Genomic DNA, 20012 nt, shown 5'->3' on the forward strand with positions numbered 1-20012 from the left:
GTGGCAGGCCTCTTGGATGACGGGTGGCGACGTCGGCAGTTGGAATCTCCACTCTAGTGGCGACGATAGTTGAAGATATTTTAGGGTTAGGGTTAGGTTTGATTAGGGTTTGGGTTTGTTTGGTTTTGGGCCTGGATTGATGGGTTGGTTTTGGTTTTGGGTTTGAATGTTGGGCCTGGGTTGTGTAATTAATTTATAATAATAATCATAATAATATAATAATATATAAATCTAAAAAAAATGGTGATTACAGACTTCAACTTGCACAAAACCTAGACATGAAACACAATAGTGTATAAATAGTTTTCATTAAAAGATATGTTCAATATAGATTGAATACATATAAATCAATTAGCATCTCTCTATAGGATACATCCACCGATAGAAAACTAGTCCACCGATAGAAAACTAGTCCACCAACTTTAGCTTCATGAGAGAGATGAAATAGCAAATGCACCATAATTGTGAATAATGAAGGTGGAAATATCTTCTTCAGATTATATAAAGTCAAGGCGACTCAATCTTGCAGTTCTTCAACCATTAGAACTTTCCCACAAATAGCTTTCATTATATTGGAAGGTTTAATTATACAAGATGTCACCTTATTCATCATGCAACCATGTAAAACAACTGACAGTAAATCTTGCATTAACTTATGATAATCATGTAACTTTAGAGAATAAAGTCTTCGATCTTTAACACTAACACATCAAGATATATTTGATGCATACCCATCTGGGACTTTTATATCCTTCAACACCGTGCAAAAGACTTCTTTTTCTTTCTTCGACATTGTAAAAAAAAAAAGGCAGCAACCAATATTTTCCATTAGAAAGTAATTGAGGATGAAGATCACTCTGAATTCCGATGTTAACTAAGTCAAGTCGACTCTTTAGATTATCTTTAGATTTACTATCGACATTGAGAATGGTCCTGATAATATTCTCAAAAACATTCTTCTCACTGTGCATGACATCAAGATTATGTCTTAAAATGAGATCCTTCCAATAAGGCAACTCGAAGAAAATACTTCTCTTTTTCCACAAATCCACCTCATTTGGATCATTTTCTTCATCAGAGTCATCTTCATTCTGTTATTCAATATCATAATCATAAACATGTTTTCATTTTTCTTTGATCGTGTATCTGTTGGTTGATTCATCTTTCCATAAGTGAACTTGATGTGTTTCAACATTGACAATATATCAGACCCGATTGTTTGTTCATGAGCTTTTCTAAACTCTTCAGTACCATTAAACAAATTATTTTGATATCTGAATCTGTTATTTTCACCTAACCACCGACGATGTCCCATGTAAGAGAATTTTTCCCATTATACAACCACTTTGAACATGTTTGCGCAGCACAACAAGGACAAGCATAATGACCTTCGGTACTTCAACCAGATAGATTTGCATAAGCAGGGAAATAATTAATAGTCCACAATAAAGCTACACGTAAATTAAAGTTCTCTTTCTTCAACACATCCCATGTTTCGACACCCACCCGTAATTATTTCAACTCTTCAATAAGAGGCTGCAAATAGATGTCAATATCATTTCCAGGACCTTTCTCACCAAGGATTATCATTGATAAGATAAAGGATGATTGTTTCATGCAAATCCACGGAGGAAAATTGTAGGGAACAAGCATAATAGGCCAAGTATTATACGAAGTACTCATGATTTTAAAAGAATTAAACCCATCATATGCAAGACCGAGCGTGACATTTCGGGGATCTCTTGCAAAACATGGAAAATTTTGGTCAAATGACTTCCAAGCTAAACAATCCACATGATGCCTTAATAATCCATCATCAGTTCACCCATCATGATGCCACCTTATAGACTCTGTAGTCTTTGAAGACATAAAAAGTCTTTGAAGCCTAGGTATTAGAGAAAAATATCACAGAATCTTTACTGGCTTCTTTCTTGATTGTGCTTCAACTTCTTCCTCACTCATATTTTCTACGTCCCCATTCATCCACCGATATTTTCCGCATACATGTAAAGACTCCTGATTTTTTCGATCACCCCAATAAAATATACAATCATTCGGACAACCATGAATTTTCTTATAACCAAGACCCAAATCCTTTATCATTATCTTCATATCTTTGCATGATTGAGGGATTTTTGCAAAAGGAAACATGTCTCTCAAAAACTCTAATAACAGTGTGAAAGAGTTACCGATCCACTCTCCCAAGCATTTTAAATGGAAAAGACGAATGCAAAATGAGAGTTTCGAATATTTTGAACCCTCATAAATTTGTTCATTCATTTCATTAAGAAACTTATAAAACTTTTCCGATTCTTCATTTGGCGCTTCATCACATCCATTTCTTTTCATCTCAGTGAAATCATTACCACCAAAATCACAATCATCTTCTCTAACAGGTTGGTGATGACTATGCATACTAAATGCATCTCGTAACATACCCTCTATGTCATCTTCTCTAGCAGATCGATGATAAGAATTAAAAGGCTAAACAAAATTACTCACAGAATAAGATCTATGAGGTGTACACTCTCCATGGAATATCCATTGTTTATAGCCCCTAATAAAGCCAAAATCAATTAGATGCTCGTAGACAACTTCACGAATGTGCCAATTAATGTTAGTACACTTCTTACAAGGGCAAAGAATCATATTCTCCTAGTTGCATTTTCAAAAGCTAAATTTAGAAAAGTTTCTACTCCATTTCGATAGTCGTCAGTTACCCTTGACAAATCCATCTAAATCTTATCCATTTCGTATTTCTGAAATATCCATTTCAAATGTAAGCAACTAAAAGATACATTTTTAGGGTCTATCATAGCAGCAGCAAATGGTTAAAATTTTAACAATTGTTAGGTATTTTTAAGACACCTACTATTAGATTAAAATTATATCTTTAGAACTAAATAAAATAAATATTTATGTTATTTTATTAAATTCCTTCATATCATTATCAAAAAAAAGGAAAGAAATAATCCTGCTAGTGCTAACCTACAATGAAAGTACAAACTTTGCACCCTTTTTGAAGTCAAAAAATGTTTTAAGGATCTTAAGTGATGTTTATATGAGGGGAAAGAAATACATATTGTAGTCTTTTTCTCTTAATTAAAGTTTTAATTAGATTTTCTTGATAAAACTTTTAATGAGGCAATATATTATGTGTATTAAAGATGTGTACTCTTTACTTCACTAAGATTTTTTTCCTCACATAGTTTTTATTTTAATAAAGTTTTAGCGAGACATATTATCTTCATAGACATTTAAAGGGAAGTGTTATAAATATTTATTTATAAATCGAGCTAAATTTAGACCAAAACTCACTCCTCACAAACTTACATATCCTCTAATAAACCCAAACCAAATACTAGAGTATCAAAATAGGAGCTAAAACAAGCGAGGGAAAACAAACAAACAAGATCTCATGTTTCAGATTTCAATATGATTTTCTTAAAAATGGAAGCATGCCTTTGAAGAAGTAACATAACATGTGAAAAAATCAAAGAACAGACACATTTTATCAACTTTCGAAAACGTATCACATTATATTCTTTTCTTAGATGTTGGAAAATGGTTGTTTCCTAAGCTACTTACTAGCCACCTATAAATGATAGAAACACTGAACAAGCATTACAAATTTGACAACTATTTATGATACTTAACAAATAGTGTTAATCGAAATTAAATAGAGAATTATATTCTAACAAATATGGAGCTTATTAAGTGCATGAACAAGAGCATAAACGTGCCGACAAATAGGGTTAATCGAAATTAAACAGAAAATTATATTCTAACATATATCTTGGCCTTCAAGTGATATATAATAGAAAATGTAGTGAATATATTTTAGACTGATTTTTTCAATGATTGGGACACTAAAAAAGAAATATATAGACTGCAGATATAATGAAATAAATACGTGGTCATAGTTGTTTGGAACATGCTCAAACAAGTCCATTAAATAAGCTTCGTTCTGTCCTATGATCCATGCATGAATGTCACTATGCAATGTTCTTTATGAACACTAACAGTCATACTCACAACTACTACCCCATTATATATTTCTTTTCTTTGGCTAAAACTATTGGTTTATTAGCAGAATAAGACAATGGAGAGTGTTGAAAACAGTACAACATGGTAATAAGTGCATGGACATGATCTCCAAACATTTTTTTGATAGTAAAATGCTTTTTTCTTTCTCTCTAGATATGTTTTCTTGGTGTCCTCAATTGGTCCTAGTAACAATCATAGTATACGAGACCTATGTACTAACGAGACATCAAATATTATCAAAAAATACAATATATATGTTGTACTTAATTCCTCCGCTACATCTTTGACGTCATTTTTTCACCTATCGAAGTCTTCATAGTTTCCTATCATCCAATCAACTACAATCTCTTAACAAGACCTCTGACAGACTGACATGATAAGTTAAATTTATTATCTGACAATTAGATCTATTTAACATCTCAACCAACAAATAGTCATCTTTACCCTAAACTTAACACCAACACTAAAGGTCTGTATATAAGTTATCATGCATGACTAAAGAAGGGGATTCTCTCTCACTCTCTCGGGCTCAACCTCTCTATTAATTCACCATTTGCGACTCCCCACTCAAATGAGAAAGAACAACCCTTAAACAATCACTATAAACACATTTCTCCCATCAACAATGTACAAAAGGGGAAACCATTGTATTTATTATGTTTAGTGCATTAGGCATGTGAATGGAACATGTGCAATAAGCAAGTGGTAGTTTAAGCCTTTAATGGCAGCAGCCAGTAGCAGGGTCTTATCGGCTCCCTCAAGAAAGTGATCTGGCTTGTCGGGCTGACCCTAAAGAAAGTGCCTAAAACATGCTAGACTCGGGGACCATTTTCTTTTTTTCAAAATTGAAGTTCACCAATGGCATCATCAGATAATATTTGGTCTCACAAGATCATCTTAAAAATTCTCGTTAAACCTCATCCTTTTTCAAAAATTTCAATAAGATTTCTAGTTTTCTTAAAATTTCAAACTAGTGAATCAAAACTAGTTCATTAATGAAATAGTATGATGTCTTCTTCTTTTAGTTAAAAAAGGGGTATTTTCTCAAATTAAAGGAAACCCATAGGAGGAAACCCGTCATGGCAGTCCTGACTAAGAAGCAAAAATAGTACAGTAAAACAGCGACAACCAATAAACTTGAATGTAAAATGGTCAAATTTAGAGACCATTTCCCCAAAAAATAGCGTGTAAAACAAAGAATCTATAGATGCAGATGATGTTGTGATTAAAGACAATGAAATGTTTAATTTCTCCAAGAAATACACTTAGACCAATATGGAAGGGAACAAATCGGCGACATACCTTATGGTCGACAGTTGGTGACCGGACTGGCGACGACGACGTGATGCACATTCAGAATTCTAATAACAGTTGAAAGGAAGAAGAAGGTTCGAATAAAATTAGGGTTTTGGATTCTGATATGTTAAAGTACTGCCCAGTAGCGGCGTTTTTTACGTAAACACCACTAGGTTATATGACAATTGTGGTGTTTGGTATTAAAATGCCACTAAACTGTAGATCGATCGTGGCGCTTACCGAAAAACGTCGCCTTATACTATTCAATAGCGGTGTTACTCCATAAATGTCGCTACTGATATTATTTGGGATATGTTTCCTAAAGTACGAGTCTTTAGCGGCGTTTGTATAAAAACGCCACTATAGATAATCTTATTGTGGCATTTTGTATAAAAACGCCGCTAAAGCACTACTCTATTGCGGCATTTGTTGAAAAAACGCCACTATATATTAACCCTATTGCGTCATTTGTATAACAACGCCGCTACGATACTTCTCTATTGCGGTGTTTGTATTCCAAACGACACTATAGATTATCCCTATTGCTGCATTTTTATAAAAACGCCGCTAAATTTACCATTTTATGGCTAAATTTACCCTTTTGTGGCATTTAGAATGGAAATGCCGCTATATGTTTAAAGTTAGTGACGTTTACTCTTAAAACACTGCTAAAAATGCTGTTGTAAAACAGTTTTGATGTAGTGATCACGTGCTAATTATTGGAACATATAACCTTTAAAAATATTGGTGGATTCGTGCTCGTGTTCGTGTTTAAAATTCTGGGTGGGGAGTTGGAGGGGGGGGGGGGAAGGGAGGCTGAATGTTACCTTCCCATATAAAAAGAAAATCTTGAATGAAAATGAAATCATATAGATAGAATCTTGAGATGGAGGTGGCTTATAATTATTTATTATTAATATTTAAACATAAAACAAGTATGGTAGGAGTGTAAATTTTGTTCAGGCCAAAGAAAAATTTGATAGGATTGCTTTTACGTATCAAACTGCATAAGTATAATTTTAAAGAGCAAGTTCATAAATAATTTTAAATCAAGCCTAGAAAGTGATTCCACATGTTGACTAATTGATGCATATTTGAAAGGGAAATCCAAATTGTTATTTTTGATTCATTTAAACTTTTGGCATGTATGATATTATTTCAAATGACCTAGTTATTCTAAGAAATATATGGCATCTATGTTACTTTATTAAAACGAGGTCTTTAAAGATAAAATTATAAAATATCAAAATATATTAAATTGAAAAATGATGGGACATAAATAAATTCTTCTTCTTTTAATTAAACACTATAAATTTGGTGATTTTTTTCTAAGAAGAATTTATTACAATTAAATTATTGAGATAATAAAGGGAAACTTATAAGGTTTTATTTTTGTTAAATCTTGCCAAGGAAAAATATTTTTTTCTAGGTTAGTATATTTACTTCAAAGTATAGGACTCTAAATTTTGGGATCATGTGACGTATCACATACTACATTTATCTATGGATGGGCCTGATACACATGCAATGCAAGTACGTAGAGGTGCACAAAAAATTTGAATATCCGATTTTGCGAAAAAAATATCCGAAACCGGATTTGGGAAAAACCAGTTTTTTTTAACCGGATCAGATTTTTTTAAACCGGTTATTTTAACCGGTTTGGAAAAAAAACCTAGACCGGTTTTTTTACCGGATAAAAAACCGGTTTGAAAAAAATCGGTTAAAAAACCGGTTTTTATCTGGAAAAAAACAGGTATGGGTTTAAAAAACTAGTCGTTAATATAGCCGTTGGGGGGGGTTTTGTGACCGTTTTGACCGTTTTTTTCTTTAAAAAATTACCATTTTACCACCCTAAACATGTATAAATAGGTTGGGGATGTATTTGGTTGATTACAACTTTCTCAAATCTTATTACACAACACCTAAACATCTCTCAAATCTTATATTTGTAATTTTTTGTTCATCATGAGTAACACGGCTGAATCTTCCGTCATGGGAAACCTTGAAGTCGTGAGAGTGATCGAACACACTCGAAACAAAGATATTTGGGATCACTACGATTTATGTGAGATGTCAAATGGCTCGAGGAGGGCGCGTTGTAAACTTTGTCTAAAGTTGCTTGCATCGGAAGGAAACACAACGTTGAAGAACCATTTGACAAAATCATGCAAGACACTTCGCTCAAGATCGGATCCTAGTCAATCGAATCTTACACCGCAAGGTGGTGTTTTTGTTTACGACAACGAAAAATTACGAGAAGCGTTTATGTTGAAACATTTTGATATTTCGATATAACAAATTAAGTTAAATGGATTTTAAGATTTTCCAAATGATTTTCTAAGTATATTCGATATAACTATTCGAATATCAAAACATTACTCCAAATATTTCAAAAATCATTTTTAATCATTACTTAAGTGTAAAATTAAGTTTTAATCATAAAACAATTTCAAAATAATTTTACAAAGTATTTCGAACCAATTCAAAGCCAAAAATTACAGATTGCTCAGAGGGAACCGATTCCCCCCTAAATGGTTTTGGCCCCGAGATTTCCAAAATGCTCGGAGGGAACCGATTCCCCCCATAGGAGGAACCGATTCCCCCTAAACAGTTTTGCTCCGAGAATTCCAGTATGCTCGGAGGGAACCGATCCCCCCAAGGGGGTACCGATTCCCCCCTTGTACAACGGTCGAAATATTTGAATTTTACACTTAGGAACCGATTCCCTTCAAGGGGGAACCGATTCCCCCCACGCTCCAAGCTGTTTTATTAAATGTTTTCACACTAAAACGGCTATAATATCTTCTCTAATCATCCCCAACGTTCAGAAGTGATCCAAGGTGTATTTAAGCAAGCTTAGAAGTCATTGATCAACAACAAGAAACATCAATCAACTAGAATCAAGAGAGAATCAAAGAGAAAGCATCAAACCTCAAGTTTGAGTATTTCAAGCCTATTTTTCATCCAATATTCATTTGCTTTCAAGAACACTTTTGTACTCAATTGTATTTATCCTTGAGTGTTCTTTTCTTTGTTCTAGAATTGTGTAAACATCTTACCTTGTGAGGTTTTCTTGTAAGTTTGCAAATTTTTAATCTTCTCTTTGGGAAAAAGAGTGTTCTCAAGAGTTGGGGTATACTCTTGAGGGATTTTGTAAGGTTATCTCTTTGGCCTCAAAGAAAGAACAAATTAGTGAATTTGTTGGAAATCCTTAGTGTGGATAGCTAAGGTAGTGGACGTAGACTTTGTTTGAGAAAGTCGAACCACTGTAAATCGCTGTGCAATTACTTTAAATTTTCTGCAAAAGCTTCCACGAAATTTTTAATTGCCAATTCACCCCCTCTTGGCCGATTCCGTAGATCGATTAACTCAACAATTGGTATCAGAGCCTCACTCATTTGAAGGTTTAATCGCCTCTTGAGTCGATTCAGGAAGAGTTACATCGATTATCAAGTCATCAATGGCCTCCACTTCAAATTACGACTCCGGTCTTGATTCGATGCCCGTCAACAAGCCTCCTTTCTTCAATGGAGCTAATTACGCCTATTGGAAGAATAGAATGATGTACTTCATTCAAGCAAGTGACATGGGAGCATAGAATGCCGTAGAAGAAGGATACATCAAGCCTATCACTCATCCAAGGTTGTGGAGTGAATGAGAGACAAGAATGTTCCAGCTCAACTCCAAAGCCATCCATATTATTTTTTGTGCTCTTGGACCAGATGAATACGGAAGAGTTTCATCGTGTACAACCGCCAAAGAAATATGGAACAAGCTTCAAGTCACACATGAATGTACATATGAGGTAAAGAAATCAAAAATTAGTATTCTAACGCATAGCTATGAAAATTTCAGGATGAAACCAAATGAAGACATCAAAGCTATGACGGATAGATTTTCAACGATTGTCAATGGTCTCAAATCATATGGAGAGATCATCTCAAATGAAAAGCTTGTGAGGAAGTTAGTCTACTCCCTCCCAAAATCATGGCAATCAAAGAAGACGGCAATCATCGAGTCTAAGGACCTATCGTCCTTAACTCTTGAAGAACTTATCGGTTCACTCCTCACTCATGAGATGATGCTCGAAGATGAGTGGACCTTGATAAAGTTGAAGAGACACCAAAGGAAAAGGAGAAGAAGAAAAATATTGGAGTTGCTCTCAAATCCACAAAAGATGAGAGTGAATCTAATAATGATGATGATGACGAGGAAATGGCATTGTTTGCCAAACGGTTCAGAAAATGATGAGACCTTACCAAGGAAGAAAATTCAAACGAAACGAAGGCCTCAAAAATGAACCAAAAGAATGACCCAATCATTTGCTATGAATGCAAAAAGCCGGGGCATGTCAAATATGATTGCCCATAATTGAAGAAAAAGGGTCAATCAAAGAATAAGCACAAGGCTCATGTGGCTACATGGAGCGATGAAGAAGGTTCCGATGAAGAGGAACAAGAAGTAGCAAACTTGTGCTTGATGGCATTCGGGGAAGATTCTAAGGTAACCTCTAACTCATCCGATTTTGATGATTTTTCTTATGATGAGTTATTTGAGGAGTACAATGGGTTGGCTTCGGATTATGAGAAATTGTTTTTAAAATATAAATGATGTTTCAAAATTGAAAATGAAAACAAACTCATATCCAAAACCAACAACGATCTTGAAAGTAAAATCAAGATTTGCAAATCAAACTAGAAGAGTTTGAAAAGAAAAATTTAGATTTGCAAATTTACTTTCAAAGATCATGATGATCATCAAAAGAAAATTGATGATCTTAAAACTTCTTTTGATAAAGTTGGAACAAAACATTTTGAAAAGATGGAAATTCAAAATCCAACTTTGTTAGAAAAGTTTTAGAACTACAATCATAGAGGTCCCCAAAGAACCTCTAATGGAAAAATCATTAGAAGTATGTGGTTCCTAAAGAACTCATTACTACTAAGATAAAAATATCCTACACAAATGGATACCTAAGGGGACTAGGATTTTGGAAACTAATGAATATGGACCCAAAAGAATTTGGGTACCAAAAAAAAAATTAATCTATGTTTGTAGGAAAGGAGCATTGCTACAAGGCACGGGAAACAAATTCAAATTCATGGTACCTTGATAGTGGATGCTCAAGACATATGACCGGAGACAAAAGCTGGTTCATTGAGCTTAACGCCAAAAATGGAGGAGAAGTGACTTTGGAGACATTCAAAAGGTCACATTGAAGGTATTGGTACAATAGGTAATACCTCTTCCATACAAATTAAGAATGTTTTATATGTGAATGGATTAAAGCATAATCTATTGAGTATTAGTCAATTATGCGATAAAGGATTCAATGTCTTATTTGAAATTAATGGTTGTAAAGTCATTGACATTGCATCTAATCGGATTATGCTTGTTGGTCATAGAATAGGAACATTTACATGGTGCATTTAGATTCTATTGATATGACTAATTTATGCCTAGTTGCTAAGGATGAGCATGATAGTTGGTTATGGCATAGGAGACTAGGTCATGCTAGTATGAGTGTTTTGCAACGGTTAATTCAAGGAGACTTAGTAAGAGGGTTGCCTAAGCTTAAATTTGATAGTGATAAAATCTGTGATGCTTGTGCTAAAGGAAAACAAAAACGAGTTTCTTTTAAATCTATTAATGATGTATCAACTAGTAGAGTATTACAATTGATCCATTTAGATCTTTTTGGGCCAACTAGAACTACTAGCTTGGGAGGAAAACAATATGCATTTGTCTTGGTAGATGACTATTCTAGATACACTTGGGTTCTATTCTTAAGTACTAAAGATGAAGCATTAGAAAATTTCATCACATTTTCAAAAATAATCCAAAATGAAAAAGGTTACTCTATCACTAGTGTTAGAAGTGATCATGGAACTGAATTTAAAAATCTTGGATTTATTGAGTTTTGTAATTCTAATGGTATTAGCCATAATTTTTCAGCACCTAGAACCCCTCAACAAAATGGAGTTGTTGAGAGGAAAAATCGAACTTTAGAAGAAATGGCTAAAACCATGCTTTGTGAAAATAATTTGCCAAAATATTTTTGGGCGGAAGCCACAAATACCGCTTGTTATGTTGTAAATCGAGTAATGATTAGGCCAATTTTAAAGAAAACTCCATATGAAATTCTCAAAATAAAAAGCCTAACATTAGTTATTTTCATCCTTTTGGATGTAAATGTTTTGTTTTAAACAACGGTAAAGAAAATCTTGGCAAATTTGATGCTAAAAGTGATGAAGGAATTTTTCTGGTTATTCCTTAAATTCTAAAGCTTATCGTGTATTTAATAAAAGAACCTTAGTTGTATAAGAGTCTATACATGTTGTTTTCGATGATAATCCCCTTCCAAGGAAGGATTCTTCTGTTAATGATGATGTAGGTATTGTACAAGCAAATGACGTTAGACATGACGTTGGAGAATCATCATCAAAGGAAGAAACAAAAGATGAGGAAACTCATGATCCCCTCGAGAATCCAACCATTGAAGAAAGGGAAGTATCTTTTCCAAGAGAGTACAACTATGTCAAGGATGGTGAAATTATAGGTGATCCATCAAAAGGGGTAACTACTCGATCTTCTCTTAGAAATATCTGTAATTATGTTGCATTTATTTCATGCATAGAGCCTAAGAACATCAAAGAAACATTAAAAGATGAACATTGGATTATGGCTATGCAAGAAGAATTAAATCAATTTGAGAGAAGTAAAGTATGGACATTAGTTGAAAGGCCTAGTAATAAATCTATTGTAGGTACTAGATGGGTTTTTAGAAATAAACTTGATGAAAGTGGTAATATAGTGAGGAACAAGGCTAGACTTGTTGCTCAAGGCTATACTCAAGAAGAAGGCATAGACTATGATGAAACATACGCTCCCGTAGCTAGGATGGAAGCAATTAGAATGTTATTGGCATTTGCATGTTTCAATGAATTTAAATTATATCAATGGATGTTAAAAGTGCATTTTTAAATGGTTTTATAAAAGAAGAAGTGTACGTGGAACAACCTCCAGGTTTTGAAGATTCAAATTTTCCGGATCATGTTTTAAAATTGACAAAAGCTCTTTATGGTTTAAAACAAGCTCCTAGAGCTTGGTATGAAAGATTGTCAAATTTTTTAATTGAAAAAGATTTTTTAAAAGGAAAGGTTGACACTACATTGTTTTTAAAGAGAAAAGGTAAAGATTTATTAGTAGTTCAAATTTATGTTGATGATATAATATTTGGTTCTACTAATGATGTTCTTTGCCAAGAATTTTCTAAGCTAATGCAAAGTGAGTTTGAGATGAGCATGATGGGGGAGCTCTCATTTTTCTTGGGACTCCAAATCAAGCAAAGAAAAGATGGCATCTTCATTAATCAAGCTAAGTACGTCAAAGATATGCTCAAGAAGTTTGGACTGGAAAATGGGAAACCTCATAACACTCCAATGAGCTCTTCAACAAAGCTTGACTTAGATGAATGAGGTAAATTTGTAGATGTTAAATTATATAGGTCAATGATTGGCTCTTTGCTTTATCTAACTGCAAGTAGACCGGACATTATGTTTAGTGTTTGCTTATGTGCTAGATTTCAATCATGTCCTAAGGAATCACATTTACTAGCTGTTAAGAGAATCTTTAGATACCTTAAGGACACTCCTAGTTTAGGACTTTGGTATCCTAGAGACTCTAGCTTTAGCTTGCATGCCTTTTCTGATGCGGATTATGGAGGATGCAAATTAGATAGGAAAAGCACCTCCGGTACTTGTCAATTCCTTGGAAATATGTTGATTTCTTGGTTTTCAAAGAAACAAAATTGTGTTGCATTATCTACCACTGAAGCGGAATACATTTCAGCCGGTAGTTGCTGTGCACAAGTTTTATGGATGAAACAACAACTTTTTGATTATGGAATTGAAGTAGGTACCATTCCTATCAAGTGTGACAATACTAGTGCTATTTGTCTCACTAAAAATCCCATCCAACACTCTAGAACTAAGCACATTGAAATAAGACATCACTTCATTAGAGACCATGTCACTAAGGAAGATGTAGTTCTAGAATTTGTTGATACTTTGCACCAATTAGCGGATATCTTTACAAAACCCTTAGACAAGGACAGATTTTGGACACTTAGGAGAGAATTAGGTTTGACCAACCTATCTTCACTTTGTGTTTAAAATAATTTTAGCACTTTTAATAAATCTTGAAAAATGCTTATAATAATAATTTTTGATTGCATTCTTGCTATTAGTTAGGGGGAGTTTGTGATTCTTAGTGAAAATTAATGTTCAAAAATCGATTAAAGATTAATTTAATTGTTTGAACATAATTAATTTTTGATATATGAGTTGTCAATACCACTAGAAAAGATTAATTTAGCATTTTGTGCTTAAAAATCAGATTTTAGCATTTTGGTGCAGAGGGAATCGATCCTCCCCTGAGCGAACCGATTCCCCCACAGGGGAATCGATACCCCCCTGGGGTTCTGTTAAAATCGGGCAGAACACCCAAAACCCCAAAATTTTCAAAACCCTCTCTTCCGCCGTTCCCTCTCAACTCCTCTCAAATCTCCTTTCTTGCCTCAAATCAACGATATTAATCGGAATTCGAATCAAATATCATCTTCTAAACCTGTTGGAATCATTAAAATCGTGCAAAAAACATCTAAATCCCCTCAATCTTCATCTTTCAAGGTAATTTTTCTAAACTCTCTATTTTATTATTTTTGAACATAGGATTAGTTTTAATTAGTTCTAGGTTGAAATAGTGATCGGGCATTGATTGTTTAGTGAATAGAAACTAGATTTTACAACTAATTTCATCAAAAACACAAGAATTTTCAAAAAAAAAAATTCGAAATTAAAAAAAAATGTGTTTTTTTAAATTATTGTGTTTTGATTAAATTATGTTGTTATTATGAAAACTATACATATATTGTTTCTCAAAACCATATTTTTCAAAAGTTTCTCAAAAACTTTGCCCATTAGGATTGATTTAGAGAACCTTGAAATATTGAGGACTCAATTGAGTTTTGGGATTAATTGAATTGCATACATTTGTTTTAAAATTGCAGGTTATTCTATCTATTCCGATTTCCTTCACCATGTCAAATCCTAAACGTCCTAGGTCTTCATCTAGTCGTTCTAGTCGTCAACCAAATCCTCCTCCTATTCCTCAAAATCCTATTCCAAATCTTGATCCTAACTTGACTATCCAAAATTCTTGTTTCAATCAACCGGGTCCTAAAGATTATCGTTATTGGTTTTACCAATATTTTGACTCGTATAAGATTAGGGAAGAACGTATCACATCTCTTCAAACTATGGTTGATATTAACTTTAAATATCTCCCTATCTTGCACGAATGGAAATTTGATAAACTTTTCGAACTTGAACCCATTGTCTATCATCAACTTGTTCGTATCTTCTACTGTAATGCCGTTTGTATCAAAATCGTGACAAAACCAAAACCATAGGAGTGCGTTCCTACCTCCTAGGTCAATATTTCCATCTTGATCCGGATTACATAGCCAATGCCTTAGGCTTGGACAATGAAGGTTTATCAAACGAAAAACAAGTTTTAGGCTCACGATATAAACGGAATGATAGTGCAAGTGTTTTAGATCTCCATGAGCATTTTCTTCATCTTATGATCACTTGGTGGTTTCGACCATCCGGGGGTCGTTATTCTACTCTTAGAGCTTTAGACCTTTGGTGGTTGCATTGTTTTGAAAACAATATAAAAATAAACCTTTCCGAGATTATCTTTGCTGAGATCGTTGAAACCGTTAACTTAGTGCCAAATAAGAAACTTTGTTCTTCACTAGTTTACGGTTGTATCCTTAGTAATCTCTTTTCTAAAGCCGAACTCCGAGTTGGTCTAGATGCCTCATTTCCTCTTAAGAAACAAATCAATCTTCTTTCTTTAACAAGAGCGGGATGGGTCAAAAATAAGGAAACCGGTGCATGGGTTCGATCTTCTACTCCGGGAGCTAGTTCTTCACAAGCTCCACCCGAAGCTGACGAAGATCCCGAGTTTGAACAATTAATGAGGGATATCGATGAAGCTGAAGATGAGCCTGAACAACCCGAGGAGCACGCACAACAGTCGACTCAAATGCCTCCATATTTTCAATCCTTTATGGAGACATTTGATTTTCGATATGCGACCATGGACTCGCGTTTTACCTCTATAGAGTCTCATTTATCCACAATGGGAGCTCAACAATTAGAGATTCTTCGGGAGATACGTGCAAACAATGAATCAACCAACGCTCGTATCAATGAACTCACACACGAGATGGCCACTATGCGAGCCCGTTTTCCTCCTACCGATCCGGACGTTTGATTATGTATTTAATTTTAAGACTTTGAACTAAAAGAATATTGTTTCAACATTTTTGATATTTTGGATTGTTTGATTTTGTGGATTGTAGGATTTTGGATTTATGAATAGTGTGAACTTATATGTTTTATTCATTTTTGCATCATCATTAGCAATATGACCAATTTTGCCATATCACATTATTTAGGAATATTGATTTATGAAACTAATGGCTAACCTCTCTTTTGATTGTGATCTTAGCAGCTTAAGCTTATAATTAATAAATCAATTGGCTAAATGATTTCAAAACCTTGTTTTACAATGTCTTTTTGATTTAACAAAAAGGTGGAGAAGAATAGGTGTTAAATGTTTTACATAATAAATTGAAGAAGTGTTAAAGTAAGGGGAGTAATTTCAAACTTGATTTCAAAAATCTTAAAATTACTAAAATGTTTTGTTATATCAAAAAGGGGGAGATTGTTGAAACATTTTGATATTTCGATATAACAAATTAAGTTAAATGGATTTTAAGATTTTCCAAATGATTTTCTAAGTATATTCGATATAACTATTCGAATATCAAAACATTACTCCAAATATTTCAAAAATCATTTTTAATCCTTACTTAAGTGTAAAATTAAGTTTTAATCATAAAACAATTTCAAAATAATTTTACAAAGTATTTCGAACCAATTCAAAGCCAAAAATTACAGATTGCTCAGAGGGAACCGATTTCCCCCCATAGGAGGAACCGATTCCCCCCTAAATGGTTTTGGCCCCGAGATTTCCAGAATGCTCGGAGGGAACCGATTCCCCCCATAGGAGGAACCGATTCCCCCCTAAACAGTTTTACTCCTAGAATTCCAGAATGCTCGGAGGGAACCGATCCCCCCCAAGGGGGTACCGATTCCCCCTTGTACAACGGTCGAAATATTTGAATTTTACACTTAGGAACCGATTCCCTTCAAGGGGGAACCGATTCCCCCACGCTCCAAGCTGTTTTATTAAATGTTTTCACACTAAAATGGCTATAATATCTTCTCTAATCATCCCCAACGTTCAGAAGTGATCCAAGGTGTATTTAAGCAAGCTTAGAAGTCATTGATCAACAACAAGAAACATCAATCAACTAGAATCAAGAGAGAATAAAAGAGAAAGCATCAAACCTCAAGTTTGAGTATTTCAAGCCTATTTTTCATCCAATATTCATTTGCTTTCAAGAACACTTTTGTACTCAATTGTATTTATCCTTGAGTGTTCTTTTCTTTGTTCTAGAATTGTGCAAACATCTTACCTTGTGAGGTTTTCTTGTAAGTTTGCAAATTTGTAATCTTCTCTTTGGGAAAAAGAGTGTTCTCAAGAGTTGGGGTATACTCTTGAGGGATTTTGTAAGGTTATCTCTTTGGCCTCAAAAGAAAGAACAAATTAGTGAATTTGTTGGAAAATCCTTAGTGTGGATAGCTAAGGTAGTGGACGTAGACTTTGTTTGAGAAAGTCGAACCACTGTAAATCGCTGTGCAATTACTTTAAATTTTCTGCAAAAGCTTCCACGAAATTTTTAATTGCCAATTCACCCCCCTCTTGGCCGATTCCGTAGATCGATTAACTCAACAGTTTACAAAGTTCATGATTACAAAAGCATTGCCGTTCGATCACTTTGATGATGAAGATTTCATGACAACAATTCAACAACTAATGCAACCACGTTATACTCAAGTAAGTCGTACTACCCTTAGAAGAGATGCTATAAAAATGTGGCGTACGGTGAGGGAAAAAATGATTTTAGGATTCCAAGAACACCGTTATGGTGTGTCGCTTACATGTGACGTTTGGAGTTCCCCTCATAATACCGAAAATTCTTTTTTAGCCGTTACGTCACATTGGTTAGATCAAGATAATTGGCAAATGATGAAAAGAACAATCGCGTTTGAATTATTCGGTGAGTCGCATACCGGTGCTAATTTATTTACACTTTTAAAAAGGGTAATTTGTCTTTATAAATTAGAAAATAAAGTTTTTTCTATATCCTTTGATAATGCATCGAATAATACAAACGCGGTTCCAAGATTGAAAATATTACTTTCACCGATTTTAGACGGTGCGTTTTTTCATACCCGTTGCGTTGCACACATAATTAATTTATCCGTGCAAGCCGGTTTGGAGGTTATTGAGCCGATTAGATTTGAATTTAAAAAAATGATAAAATCGGTTCTTTGTAACAACAACAAAAGACTAAATGATTATAAACGATTTTGTAAGTCCGTTAATAAAAAAGCTTTGGGTCCTAATTTGGATTGTCCAACTCGTTGGAACTCAACTTGGATGATGATGCATACTGCCTTAAGGCAAAGGGAAACATTGCAAACATTTCACGATCGGCTTTTCGAGAGGGGTCATGTCCCAAACATTTATCCGGATTCGAGTTGGGAAACTATAGCCAAAATAACCGATTTGCTTGGGGTTTTTAAAAATGCAACAACTTTTTTATCCGGTGTTTATTACCCTACTAGCCCGTTGGTTCTTAATCAAATATTTTTGTTGGCTACCCGACTAAATGACTTTGAATTTGAAACCGAAGTTTTTCAAGAAATTGGCTTTGCAATAAAGGAAAAACTTTTAAAATATTTTAAGGAGATTCCCCCCATTTTTACTTGTGCTGCCGCTTTAAATCCAACGTTAAATGTTGGCGGGGTTGAAACACTAATTGAACAAATTGTGTTTGCTTTTAATCTAACCGATGATGAACCCAACTTTGTCCAAAACCAAATAAATTATTTTAACAAATGTTTTCGAGACATGTTTGCAATTTATTTAACTAAATACAGATCAAGTAGTGTAATACACGATCAAATGAGAATGAATGCGGAATCATCTAGTAGACGTCCAAGTAACATAAATTTGAATCTTTTTAACACTCTTGTAAATTCCCAATCCAAACGATCACGTACTACCACCCCAAGTAGCGAGTTGGGAAATTACATGTCATGCGATTTTCTATCAAAAATGACATTTGAAGAGTTTGAAAGTTTGGATATTTTGGCTTGGTGGAAAGAAAAGGAAGCACAATTTCCGATTCTAGCCGCCATGGCCCGTGATTTACTAACCGTCCAAACTTCTACGGTAGCTTCGGAATCTGCTTTTTCTGTTAGTGGCAGGGTTATATCGCAACGGAGATCAAGACTAAGTCCCGAGTCGGTGGAAGTATGCATTTGTTTAAAGGATTATTTGGATGGAGCGGCTCGTAAGCAACATATCACCACCCTAGAAGATGCAATTGATGCCGATTTGGAAGCAAACTTACACATTGAAGAGGTCGAACTTGAAATATCCCCTCCAAACGAAGAAGGCGAAGATGATGAAGAAGAGATGGCAATGTAGTTTATTTTTAAACTTTATTTCAATTATCGTAAACTTTGTTTCAATTATCGAACTTGAAGTTTTTAAGTATTTGAATTTATCGAACTTGGAAGTTTTTAAGAATTTGAATTTATCAAACTTGGAAGTATTTAAGTATTTCAATTATCGTAAACTTTGTTGCAATTGATGACGATGTAATTTTAATAATATTAAAATCGGTTTTTTTTATAACCGATTTTTTAAAACTGAAATCGATTACACCGGTTAGGATATCCGGCCCTCCAAACCGGTTAGAAACCGAACCGGTTATTTTATAAACCGGTTTTTTTCTATGGGAAAAACCAGATCAAATAAAAATCAATCCAAATCGGATTAAAATCTGACTTCTGTGCAACCCTAAAAGTACGTAGGCTTTCTCGCCTAGATAGGTCACCGAAAAAATATTTTCCATTGTGTTGTTTTATTTCTTCAACTAGAAGAATGCTATAGTGCCACCAGAAGATGGTCAGAGAATTTGACGTCTTCAAAATTTTCATCACTGAATTTTACCTCACTTCAAAAAGTAATTTTTCTCCTCCCCTGTTTCAATCATTTTTTTAATACCCATTGGAGCCATCTTCCCATGTATATAAATGAATAATATATATATAGAGAAACTAAATCTTTAAGTACATGATTGGTGGACTTTGAAGAGTGTAGATAGAGGTGCACAAAAAAATTAAATATCTGATTTTACGTAAAAAAATATCCAAAATTGGATTTGAAAAAAACCGATTTTTTTAAAACCGAATCGAATATTTTAAAACCAGATAGTATAACCGGTTTGAAAAAAAAATTGGATGACCGGATTTTTTACCGGATAAAAAACTAGTTTTTTATCCGGTAAAAAATCCGGTCTGGGGTTTAAAAAATTGGATGACCGGATTAAAAACCGATTACATCATCCGGCCCTCCAAACCAGTTATGATCCGAACCGGTTTTTTATAAACCGG

Source organism: Hibiscus syriacus, unplaced genomic scaffold (genome assembly GCF_006381635.1).
Source record: "Hibiscus syriacus cultivar Baekdansim isolate YM2019G1 unplaced genomic scaffold, ASM638163v2 tig00111096_pilon, whole genome shotgun sequence".
NCBI lineage: Eukaryota > Viridiplantae > Streptophyta > Magnoliopsida > Malvales > Malvaceae > Hibiscus > Hibiscus syriacus.